The following is a 13,546-nucleotide window of genomic DNA, read 5'->3' on the forward strand; positions in this document are numbered from 1 at the left end:
TATTTGAGATTGAGTTGACAACATTTTTATTAAAGACGCAGGATAAGATTGAATTTGATCTTTATATAATATAAAGATTGTTAATCTAATCTTTGATTTCATTTCATGTAAGACCCCTTAAACCATCATAAAAAAAGTTATAATAATAATAATAATAATAATAATAATAATAATAATAATAAATAACTGTATTCCGGAAGACGGAACATTAATTCGGAATAATTAGTGTTACAAAGTAGGAAAATCTTTCTTGTACTATAAGATGCCAACACAGATAATTTTTTATTAATTAAGAATAATTCCAAAGATGTTAGCATGTCTAATGCAGTGTGGAATGTTCGAGATTATTAAAATAGGCACTAAGTCTTATATATTATGCCAATGATTTCTCGTGTCATACGTTAACATAAGTACATTTAATTAATGTTGCATGCCTCAAATTATGTATTTATGTGAGAGAAAATTTTATATTAGGTATGGCTAAATGGTGATGTTATAAAATAGCTAATCTTTATATTAAATTATTGCATGAGAATAATGCATGTTTAATTTATTTGATTTTTGGAGTACGTAGTAGATTAGATAAAATAATTTAAAGCTTAATAATCTATAAATACGAAATATTAATTGTTTGGTTGGATTGTTTGCTTTAGAAGAAACAGGTGGAGATAAAAGAGAACACAACCGCTCTTAGTTTAATAAGGTGTTTTTGTACGTGAATGGAAAAATGTGGGCAATTAATTTAATAAAGGCGCAGACAAAGTTCTGGTAATATAATGTCCAAAAATATATAAATTTCAGTGTTTTTTCTTGGAGTAATAAAACTGTCTTATCTCCTAAACCTCAAATTATTTGTTTTGAATTTTTATATTTTAAGGTTCAATTAACTTAAAATTGAAAAAATTATAAAAAAAAAAAAATTAAATTAAAAAAACCATTGGATTTCTCTCTTTTTGTTTACGAACATAGGAACTTGTGAATTGTTATTCTGAATTTAGACATCAGAGATTTTTGCTATGGCTCATGCAAGTGGCCGTTAAGGATGCATTGCATGCATGCAATATACCTTGTTAGTTTCATGTATATGTTGTTGCATAAGCTTTCTACGGTTAGAATTTTTAGGGTACGATAAATAATAAACCAATAGTAAACACTAGACAATGTACATACATATCAAAGAGAATAAAATGGATAGGTTCAACCCTAATAAGAAGTGAGGAAATATTAACATATCGAGTACATAGTGTATGTATTTCTTGTGCTTACCTTTTACTCTGTAATAATAAACATCTAGATTGGGTATGTTTGTTATATACCGTGATACTAGCTAGTAAATATTAGTTCAGTTCCTAATAACAGTGTTATTATTTTGTGTTTCTCACTAGATATGTCATATGTATTATTACTTAAAATTGTTTGCATGCTCAAATCAAAGCGGATGAAAGTAAGAATATATGATAATATTCTCTAGTATATATTATGTGCTTATCTTTTGTGTATTCATTTATATAAAATCATATATTCTCTTAAATTAGGTTGTAATCCTTATATACTCGTAAATAATTAATGAGGAATATGATACTCAAGGAGGTTTATACACATTTATAGAAAGAACAATTTAGGTACGAAAGTCGTCAATCGTTTTCCTAAATATTAATCTAAATCAATAATCCTGTATTTGGTGAGACCAACAAAAACGGTTCTAATGAGATTTGGTACATTCACCAATGATAATTGATTAGACTAATCATGGGAATGAATTGAAATTAATTAATTAATTAATTAATGAGTTCCCATATTTGGGATAAATTTTGAAATAATTGTAGGAGTTGGTGGGGAACGTAGTTGATGATGTTTGCTTCTTTTGCTAACAGAAGACTTGAAAGAGACTTGTAATCATGGAGAGATGGAAATGGCATCTATATATCATATCATCAACCTATGTGGATGTGGCTAGCTAGGTTTGTGAGGACAATTTGGACTCAGATATGTGGGGTTTAAGAGTGAGACATTTGACCAATTACACTTACAAATTAGCTTCTCGTATCTTCTTAAATGTGTTAAAATATTTTAAAAATTTATAGTCTATATATGAATTTAATTGAATTGAACTTACCTAAAATTATTTCGAGTTAGCTATCAAGCTTGATTTGAACTTTTTGAATTTAATTAGAGCATATTTACCATCATTAAATTATATTAATGGCAAAAGAATAAAATGGACATATATAGTAATAAAATTTATCAAACCGGATTTAAATTTAGTTTATTGAACCTCAATAGACCAGATTGCAAAAGAGTAAATATGATAGAGTAAACATATGAGAACTTATTTGATCGTACCTTATTTGAACTTATTGAACTTGGCCTATTAATTATTTTGTTATTAATAAGGTATACATGTGAACATTCACTCATCAACTTGTTGTGAGAATTAAAATGAGGGTATATGTATATATATATATATATATATATATATATATATATATATATATATATATATATATATATATATATATATTATATAGTCACTAGTTGTAATTCGTAATGTATGTCCAAAGTTCATGAGTATCAGAGCAAATTAGACTTTTTTTCATTGGTAGCGTCAATATTATTAGTATATTGAGTATTTTTTGTAGGCGTTTATCGCCTTTTTGTTGTTGTTTTTATTAGGGTTTACCTATTTCAATAATTATGATCATCTATCTCCTTTATTTTTGAATGAAATAAATTTTCTTTTTGCAATCTAAAAGTTGTTTTAAGTCATATATATATGAAGTTGATATGTAAACGTCTCTTTAATGAACGATATAAATGAAACTAGAAATTACTGTAATTGGACTAAGACGATGTACTCATGTACGTACATAAGATGAGCTACATCGCACTTAGGTCATTCGTAAACTTGTGGTTGCATTGCTTTCCAGCCTAGTTCACAATTACGTACTTTTCTCCAATTGAGCCAACAAACACACACCATTCTTTCAAGTTTAACTTTGTACTAAAAAAGTACATACTCTTCTACCCCCTCCCTAAAAAAATGTATAAAATAAATAAATGAATTTTAAAAATAAAAAAGTATAAACGCATATATTGTTTTCAAAATCTCTACATTCCAAGGACATCACTTTAGTCCTAACGTTTAGGAAACATACACCTCTAATAGTGTATAAACCATGTCATTCCGTGCTCCCCATTTTTATAGGGATGTCCAATATGTTTCATTTTCTATATTGTACTTTAATTGTTAATTCTTTATTCTTGAATAAGAAGAATTCAAATTGCAATTCAGTATCATAAAGCATATTAGTTATTATGTAAATGTTAAAATTTGAGGTTGTGCTTAATAGTAACACAAGCATAGATAGTGTTCTTTGGGAATTCGATCTTTCGGAAAAAAAGTAATAGAAGTATAGATCAAAGTATAATTAATAACAATCAAATGAATCAATCACTTTATATTAATTCAAAAATCATAGAGTTGGTATCTCTTCTTTATATTAATTCAAAAATTACAGAGTTGGTATCTCTTCTTTGTACGTAACATTATTTCAACTTGTATGTCACTAATAATATTTTTTTTGTTACGGTATTGTCTATAGGGTGACTTTAATAAATTAATAATATACTAGTATTAGCCGTTTTAATAACTATCTTGCATTAAATAAAAATAATGAATACTTGAATAGTATGTTATATGGAATGCTTAGGTATCAAATTCTTTATTCACCAAAAGGTTTGACAAATGATCAAGAATTTGAAGATCAAGGATAGCTAGGAGGGCCTGATAATGCTGGGAGGTAATCAATCAATCAAAACTTTATTGTATTGCAATTGCAATCTCTTCCCTAAACTACCAACCAAAGCATGTCTAAAAACCTCATAATGGTACACCCAAATTGTCCCAAACAATGTCATTTCATGCCCTAATAATATCTCTGTTACTTAAGTTTATCTTACTCTCTTTACAGAAAGGATATCACATGGGAGGCATGGACATTTTGCAACCTTGATACTCTTTGCTCCCCCTACTAACACAATCTAACTTTAAAATCAACTTAATTTTATATTTATGACTGTATATAATATTATAGTATAACATTGGAGGCATGGACATTATGCAACCTACTTTATGCAATACATTTGACATACTATTATAATTAATATACTTCCTCCTTTTCTATTAGTTGACGCGTTTGATTTTGACATATATATTAAGGAGAGGAGAGAAAGTGAGAGAGAATGAAAAAGTAAGTAGGGTACCTTGTAAATATAAGGTAAAAAATTTACCAAAAAAAAAAACTTGTCAACTAAAAAAAAAACTTTCTAAAAAAGAATACGTGTCAACTAAAAAGAAACGGAGGTAGTATATATTTGTCATTGGATACAATATATATTTATTATCTTTCATTGGATACAAAGTGTACATACATACCTCCATTCAAGTCCACTATTGGATATAGCAACACCCCATTGAATATATCTAGTTTGTGATTTCAAGAGATTTACATATGTTTAATTCAGAATGATAGATAGATTATATCACGAATATACCGGTTTAATAATGTGTGAACTATTTACATACATGCACTTTGTTATATAACAGATTATACCACACGCTTTTAGGTTAGGTCCACCTCAAAGAATTATTCATGTCATTCATATGCTCTAGTCACAAAAACAATACACTAATTTCTTCCTGATGTTCACACTTTAAAGTTTCTCCCTACTTTTTGTAATTTTGAAAGCTATAGAATCTCATTTTATTCAAGTAACTCAATGAAGTTTTTTAATTGGTGGACCCAAAAAAGAGGGGAAAAAAAGGAACTTTAGCCTTCATGGGTTGACAGATATTATGTTAAAACATGTTATATTTGGACTTGAAGTCATCTAAACTGAAAGTGCTTATCCAGTTAGGCCGCTTTGTCAGTAGGGCCCATAACATCTTTCTCCAGAAAAAAAAAATAGTATCTGCTCCATCAAATTATACCCTATTAAAATGGGCCTCTTTTCTGGGCTGACATTATTGCATATGGGTTAGGTAACAGTCATGTTATTACCACTACAAGAAAACAGTTCAAGGAGGGCGATTTTATTTTGGCAAAGAGGGCAATTTGAAGTTTGCCTTCTTATAAAGCATCAAACAGGGCATACGTAACTCGCCCTATTTTATTGTTATCAAAGAGGGCGAAAAACAAGTCGTTGTCTTATACTTGATCAATAAGGGCGATAGAACTAAATTCGCCCTCTTTGATCAGACAACAAGGACGAATTAAACAATCGCCCTTTTTTAAATAGGGCGACCTTAAAAATCGCCATCCTTGATAAACAAAGAGGACGGATTGTAAACATTTGTCTTCTTTGGCTCCTTTCTCGCACAAATAACAAAGACGAGTACGGAGTACTTAGTAAAACACTGTGGAGTAAGGCAAACCCAGAAATATAAAATTGTAAAATCTTTCTCTCTCCTCACAATATGAGCATTCATACTTCGTATTCTCCATTTAAGCGGATTTTGAGCTTTCTTCTCCATTGAAGCGATTTTCGAGCTTTCTTCACCATTGAAGCAGCTTCTGAGCTTTCTCCTCCAATTGAAATAGCTCCTCCATCAAACCAATTTATCAGGTAGTATTTGTTAATTTATCGAAAATATCAATTTCAAAATCTAGGGTTTAACACTAGTTAATTTGTTCGAATTTTTAGAAATTGTTGCTAGGATTCAAAATTTGTTGCAGATCATGCGAAATTTATGGAGTTAAGCTTCTGATTGTCGTTATTGCAGCGAGTTCTGAGCTTTCTCCTCCATTGAAGCAGCCTCTGAGCTTTTTCCTCTGCTGAAGCAATTTCCTCTATTAAAGCACCTTCTTAGGTAATGTGTTAAATTATCAAATTGCAATTAGGGCGATTAAAGTTGCCCTCTTTGATCTTATTTCTTGTAGTGTACCCTTCTTTTGCCCTCTTCATTTTCCTACAACATTTAGTGATTTAGTGGCTCATACTCTCTCCGTTTTATAAATATTATCTCAATTTATATTATTATTTTATTTAGAATTGTATTAAATAAATAAGCAGATTTGTTTCGTGGTACATTGAATAATTAATAAATGATTAAGAGAGACGTAAGTGAGGGATCACTAAAGTAGTTAGAACTACTTTCCTAGTTTCAAGGGATTTTGGGATCGATTCTCATCATCCGTCCTTGTGTCTCTCTAAACAACAACAACAATAACAAAAAGGCAGACGATAGGGAATACATTAACAAAAATGAAAATGTGACAATATTGTTTAGAGACGGCTTACATAAAAACTTAGGCAGTCTTTAAAGGGATAGAGGCATTACGATTGTATGAAACCTAGTGATTCATAGGCTTAGCTAAGCTGGGGATTCGCTCTCTCAAATGCAACGGAAGAGAGTAATCATACATATTCGAAAAAAAAAGCTACAAAAAGAGTGGTTTGACCTTTTTTTGTTAACCTCCAAATATTCATTGGTGTAAAATTTTCCACTAACTTCAATAAATGGTTGGTTGTAACTTGTTTGTCATATAACGCTAGACACTCAATAGGAAAAGTAAGCCTTCAAAAGGGCTAGTTTCCCAGTCGTTCTTACCCAACACATCAACTTTTGAGACATCTATTACATATAGACCCGATAAAAATGGACTATAGTATTCAACATATCATCAGATCCATATAAAATTGGATCCATATTCAAATTGGATCCAATTTTATTTGATCTCAGTCTAACTTGAACTATATAATTAGGGTCTATTGTTATCAGATTATTTTCAATTCAGTTTAGTTCAGCTCCAATAAGTTCAGTTAAGTTCTTAATTTCTTTCTCTCATAAAATATTTAGTTCAGTTTAGTTCAGCTCCAATAATTTCATCTCAGTTCAGTCAATCAGAACAGGCCCTAAGCCCTTAATTAGGGTCTGTTCTCATATGATTATTTTCAGTTCAGTTCAGCTCAACTTAGTTTCGCTCTAATAAGTTCAATTCAGTTCAATTCAGCCCTAATAAGTTCAGTTCAGTTCAACTCCTAATTTCCTTCTCTTATAAAATATTCAGTTCAGTTCAGTTCAGCTCTAATAAGTTCAGTTGACCAGTTCAGTTTAATTCCATTCAGCTCAGTTCAGTTCAGCCCAGCTCAGCTCAGTTCAGTCAATGAGAACAGGCCCTTAGTCTATGTATAAAGGATCAACTTCGAAATAAATAGATGAATATGTTTTTGTTATATTTCATTTAGATTTTATGGAAAATATATTTTTTTTTAATTTTTTTTTTGTTTTTTTTTTTGTGACAATTGGTCTTGTATGAACCCGGTCTACAATAAATTGTTGTGGACCCAAAATTTGACACTTTCAAATAATATAATCACATTCTGGATGATATAATCACTTTTTTAGACGATATAATTATTTTTTTGTGAGTCATATTTTGAATTATATAATCTCATATTAAACCATTTAATGAGATTATATAATTATCTTTAGGATGATAAAATTTAAAAATCATCTTTTGAATGATGTAATTTACTATTTGATACTTTTTATAATAATAAATTCACTTTTTGAGTAATACATTTACATAACAGTTTTAGGATGATATAATCACTTTTGTAGTAATATAATCACATTTCGTATGATATAATCACATTCGTATGGTACACTAAAAGATTGGGTCTACAATAAGTTATTGTAGACCGGGTCTATTCTAGTCTTAATTTTATGGAAAATATAGAATGGTTCATTTAAATTAACTAAAAATATTCCGAAAAAAGAAATAAAAAACAAACAATATATTACCCAACCCAAAAAATTGATCAACCACAAAAACTTATACAAAATGGCTTGATTATTGCCTCTATCAGTAATGTATGGCCTCTTAATAACATAATGCAAAACGAGAGTGATGAATTTTCAAATTTAGATGTGATATAATGGATTTTTTTTTTTTTTTTGGCCTGGTAAAAGTCTAAGGGTCTGCTCTCTTCAACTTAATTTCAGATCAGTTTAGTTCAATTCAGTTCCTAATTTTCTTTTATCATAAAATATTCATTTCAGTTTAGTTCAGTTCAGCTCAGTTCAATTTTATTTAACTCATTTCAGTAAATCAGAACAGACCCTAAAAGTCTTATTATTTATATCTTTGCACTTATTTTTTTTTTATTATTTTTTTTATCTAGATTGGCCTAAAGATATCCGTACTTCTAAACTTATTTTGGCTAAGAAAAATTTATCCGATTTTGGCAAAAATAAGTCATAATAAGCTGAGTATAATCCCACCTCTGGCCGAAACTGAAAGGGGTAGCCGGAGATCCAGACAACTCAGGATATTTGCAGTCCTGGTCGGAGGGTGCATCGGCGGAAATAGGGGAGATAAGGAATCCCCCAAACTCCCCGAAGTCCCCGGCCTCGGTGAACTCTTTTGCTACTGCTCCATCTTCGCTGTCATCTGCTTCGTTTGAATCCGTTATGAATCTGAAATTACTTGAGCTAAAAAATGAGATAGAGTCAGAGAAGGAGGAGGAACAGGACTCTTAATTTTACTCGCATGAAGAGAAGAAGATGTTGTATAAAAAGAGGAAGGGAATAAGGAGAGTCAATGACAGACCTCAGAAGAAGAAGTGGCATGTTGGAGAGATGCGGCATGAGAAGGAGGGGAGGGGAGGGGAGGAGGGGAGGAGTGTCTGTTCAACTTAAAAGGGTCAGGATGGAGTCAGGTGAGACTTCCTAAGTTGAGAAGAAAGTGAAAGCGCAACTTGTGTACAAGGGGAAAGGAAAATGGAGGTTCGGACTGAATAAAGGGGAGGTAGTAGGGACTTCTAGTGTAGGAAAAGGAGTATGGAGGTTTGGATTAGACTCAGAGGAAGATCTGTGGGAGAAATTCTCAGATGCTGAAAGCAAAAATGACAACTCATCGTTGATCAAGGTGTTGAAGCTGAAGGGCGCGGCTGCCCAGGACAGCCTCCGGAGGAAAAATAACGGCGCTAAGTTGGAATTGCAGGGGGTTGTGTGATCACACTTCCCCGATTTTCCCCTTTCTTTTTATGTTATCGGCTAGTGTAGGGAATATTTCAAGCGTTAATCCCCTAGCTCGAACCCCACTGTGATCATACACTAAAGTACGGTGGCGTCCAAAAGGGAAGAAGATAGAACAAAAGAGTCGCCAACAAGTTTTAGGAACTTGTAAACCGTTCACAGGGTGAAGGTTACACCCCTTAACGATCCAAGAGATCGTCAACTCCATAAGGTCTTGAACCAAATAGGGTTCGGGGATGAAGGTACAAATCCAACCTAAAAGAGATTGAACCTGCCCTAATAATAGGTCTCTACTTTATTCAGATCGTATTCATGCGCGCTTTCTGATTAACATACAATCAATAGGATTAAACCTAAACCTGTTTATCTATGTTGGTTGAATATAATGCACAAATAAACTATTATTGGCGATCACTTGAAATTATAATCATAATTAACCCTAAACAAGATTATTAATTATCTTATTAAGCGTGATTACAAGTACCAATTCCCTTTAAACATGCATAAAAGGCGTGATCAAGCAATAACAATAAATATCAAGCAACATAATAATAATCATAAATTATAAAAATAATAATAACAAATTATAATTAAAATAATCATGTTAAAGCATAATAAAAATAACAAGATCCTAGGCATGATACTAACAAGATTAATAACAAACCCTAGCATGTCCCTAAACAATAAAAATCAAATCTTTAACCCTAACATGATACTAACAATCATAAATATTAGGAAGAGAATAGGAGGCATCATACTTTTAATCATACTTGATATTAAAGTTACCCTAAACATGATACTAGGAATATCATAATAACAACCTAAACATGATTTCTACATCATAACATCAATAAAAAAAACCATTAAAGTACTTACTTTGATGCCTCGTACCTCTTTCTAATAACAAAATACACACGTTAGTAACTTCAAGGAAAATAATAAACAAAACAATTAAATTAAATAATTAAAAGAGAGATTTGGGACCAAACCCTCATAAATTAAACCTTTCACGTCTAGGGCGAAAGCAACTTTGAATATGGCTAGGTGTATCTAGATCTAATGAATACGGAATTTTTATATTTGAGAGAAGCTAGTTTAGAAAAAGAGAGAGAGAGAAAAAGAGTTGGTAGATTGTAGATGAATGAAAATTGGTGATTGTAGGTGAAAACTAGTTCCCGAAAACGGAGTTTTTAACACGTTATTTATAGAGAAAATCAGCCAAAAAGATAAAATATCAAAACAGAGTTCTGGCGCACAAAAAATAGAGTTGGCGCCAACGCTGGCTATTGGCGCCAGACGCCAATGCTAGCGCCAGGCGCTACAACTGGCGTTTAGCGCTGATTCAGAAATTCACGCGTTTTCTTAAAATCAGATAAAAATTGTCGTACAAGAGGATAAAATCGTATCTTTCCTCAAAAATGTTCTTTGATTTTAATTAAAACTCTGAAAAGTCAACAAAAGTCAATTTATCAATGCTAATTGAATTAGGAATGAAAAGAACCTTCTAGAAGAATATAGAAGACTAAAACCATTCCTAATTGCATTAGGAATGATAAATCTATATTAGGCCCTCCTCTAGATCATTGGGCCGCATATAAGGCTCAAACCGGACCCAGTTCAGTAAATTGGTCATAACTTCCTCAATATTCATCGGAATTGGGATTATAATATATCGTTGGAAAGCTCTTGTCAAGCCCCATCCAACTACACTACTATTGGACCCAGATCATGGACCAACCAAACTGGATTAGCTGTTTTTCTTAAAAATAAGTTTTCAAAAACAGAGAGAAGAGAAAAGAAATTAAAACTATCCGCAACACTAAACTTTCCACACTTTCACTTCATTCGATTATGATTCGACGCGAAAGGTACTCATCACTGGGTTTGGTTTTGGGGAGACACAAATGGGTGTCTATAGCTAGATTTAATGTTGATTTTATTTTTTTATCAGAAACTAAGTGCAGTGTTAGTAGTTTGGAACCCCTTTTCTTGAAACGGAGTTTCTCGAGTTGTACGGGGTCTGACTCGAACAATGGTGGGGGTGGTAATTTTTTGTGTTGGTCCCACCATGTTAACGTAGAAGTAGTAGTCTCTAATCGACATGTAATCCTCTGTAAAATATTATCTATTAATGGACCTGCTTGTTATTACGCGTTTGTGTATGGTAGTCCTTATCTTAGTGAGAGGGACTTGGTTTGGAACAACCTCTCATATATTCTCCTACCTATTACGGACCCTCTGGTTTTGGTGGGGGACTTTAACCAAGTTGAACTATCATCTCAGAAATTTGGGGGCAACCCATACATTCCAGGAATAGAAGATTTTGTGCACTGGAAAACGGATCTGGGCCTTTCTCAAATTCCAGTTAAAGGGGCCCAATTTACTTGGACTAATAACAGAGCTCACAACCCAATTTATGAAACTCTGGATTGGGCCTATGCTAATAACGATTGGAGAATGGCCCACCCGGAAGCGATTACTTGGAACCTACCAATTCTCTTTTCGGATCATGGCCCGATCATCTTGGACCCGGAACCAAGCAAGGCAAAGAGACGAAGCCCATACAGAATGGACGCATGCTGTTTGAAGATGAAATAAGCCCATCTGATTGTGGAAAGTGCCTGGGCCGTAAATGTGGTGGGATCCCAAATGTTCAAAGCCCAAAGAAAAATCAAAGCTTGTTTGAACGCACTGAGAAGCTGGAGTGTACAATATAAAGCTGAAATGGGCCTTAATTGGAAGGAAGCCATTCGGAGATGGAGATGGCCCAATCAACGATTGAACTACTGGGAACAAAGGAATTTGAGAAGAGAGCGTATGTGGAGCAAAGCTTGGAGAAGAAATGGTGGTATTGGAGACAGAGAGCGAAGTCAAAATGGGATGCGTTTGGGGATCAAACCTCAAGCTTTTTCTACAAGAGTGTAAAGGAGAGAATGTCCAAAATGGAAATTAGAGCAATTCAAGACGACCAGAGGGAGTGGGTTGTGGACCGAAATCTGATAAGGGAGGAATTTTTCAACCACTTTAAGAGGATGTATGAAGGAGGCCCAAACCCAGATTTGGTGGAAATTAAGGAGGCCCAAGATTGGATGAAGGAGCTACCAAAACTGAACCCAATTCAGGACCAAAGCCTAACAAGGCCTTTTTTGGAAGAGGAAATTAGAGAGGCTGTTTTTCCCAGATGGAGCACCCTCTCTATTTTTCCAGGAGAAATGGGCCTCTATCAAATATGAGGTTATAAAAGGAGTCCAATTTTTTTTCAATCATGGTCATATGCTCAAGGAGACAAACCGTACTTTTATTTCCCTTATCCCAAAACTGAAGAATCCAACCAAAGTTACGGAGTTTCGGCCTATAAGCTTGTGCAATTCGTTCTATAAAATTATTTCCAAGTGTCTGGTTAATAGGCTGAAACCCATTTTGGGGTCAGTTATTGGGGAGTTCCAAAATGCCTTCGTGCCTAACAGGAGTATGGTGGACAACTGTTTTATCGCTCATGAGCTTCTGAACTCGGTAAAAAAAGGAAGAAGGGTGGTAGGTTTGAGGCTATTTTGAAGGTGGATCTTAGCAAAGCATATGATAGAATAAGATGGGACTTCATAATCTTGATCCTTAGAAGTATGAATTTCCCGAATAAATGGATTGCATGGATTGAACAATGCATCAAATCAGTGAGCTATGCAATTTTGGTTAATGGAGAAGCAACAAATATTTTTTTCCCTAGAGTTGGACTTTAACAAGGTGATCCCTTATCACCATATCTGTTCATCCTAGTAATGGAGAGCCTATCTAGACATATGTTGGCGTTAGAAAGGGAGAAGAGCATCCAAGGGATAAAAGTAGCGAGATCAGCACCATCGATTTCACATCTATTTTTCGCACACGATGCGCTGTTCTGCTTCATGGCGACTCCTACAACGATAAAGACTATGAAACAAACGTTGGATAAGTTCTGCAAGCTCTCAGGTGAAGCTGTGAATTTCCAGAAATCTGCAATCCTATTTAGTCCTAACACCCCAGCAAGATTTACCAGGTTATTAAGACAGCCCCTGGGAGTAAGAAGTGCAAGGGAGCTGGGCACATATCTAGGGTGCCCAATGGATATAGATGGGAGATCATCAGTGAAGCTTAAAAAAGTTCAAGAAAAAATTATAGCAAAAATCACATCCCGGAAGTTTGCTAACTTGTCAATGGCTGGGAAACTGATCCTAATTAATGGGGTCCTAGTTGCAGCTATTCAACACATTTTCTCGGTGTACTGGTGTCCTAGTGGGTGTGAAAAGAGTATAATGTCAGTCATTCTGAGGTTCTTGTGGTCGAATAAGAACCAAGGGAAACCTATATACTGGATTAGCAGACAGGTTTTGTGTGCTCACAAGAGTGTAGGGGGCCTTGGAATGAAAAACATAAAGCATGTAAATAGAGCTCTATTGATGAGACAAAGCTGGAGGCTATACACCCACCCCGAACTGCTAGCGAGCAAAATCTTTGCTAAGAAGTATG

General features: G+C 33.4%; 1 long non-coding RNA gene across 2 annotated transcripts in view; it reads left to right on the top strand.

Annotated features, from left to right (window-relative positions):
- The first annotated feature begins 5,183 nt into the window (after nt 1-5,183).
- The window catches only part of LOC145557864 (uncharacterized), a 36,516-nt gene continuing 28,153 nt past the window's right edge, over nt 5,184-13,546 (top strand). For both annotated transcript variants that reach the window (XR_014092335.1, XR_014092336.1), the window contains exons 1-2: nt 5,184-5,625; nt 5,783-5,869. This is a non-coding gene — a long non-coding RNA (uncharacterized LOC145557864). The remainder of the gene's footprint in view (nt 5,626-5,782; nt 5,870-13,546) is intronic.

This window comes from Chenopodium album, chromosome 1 (genome assembly GCF_948465745.1).
Source record: "Chenopodium album chromosome 1, dcCheAlbu1.1, whole genome shotgun sequence".
Taxonomy (NCBI): Eukaryota; Viridiplantae; Streptophyta; class Magnoliopsida; order Caryophyllales; family Amaranthaceae; genus Chenopodium; species Chenopodium album.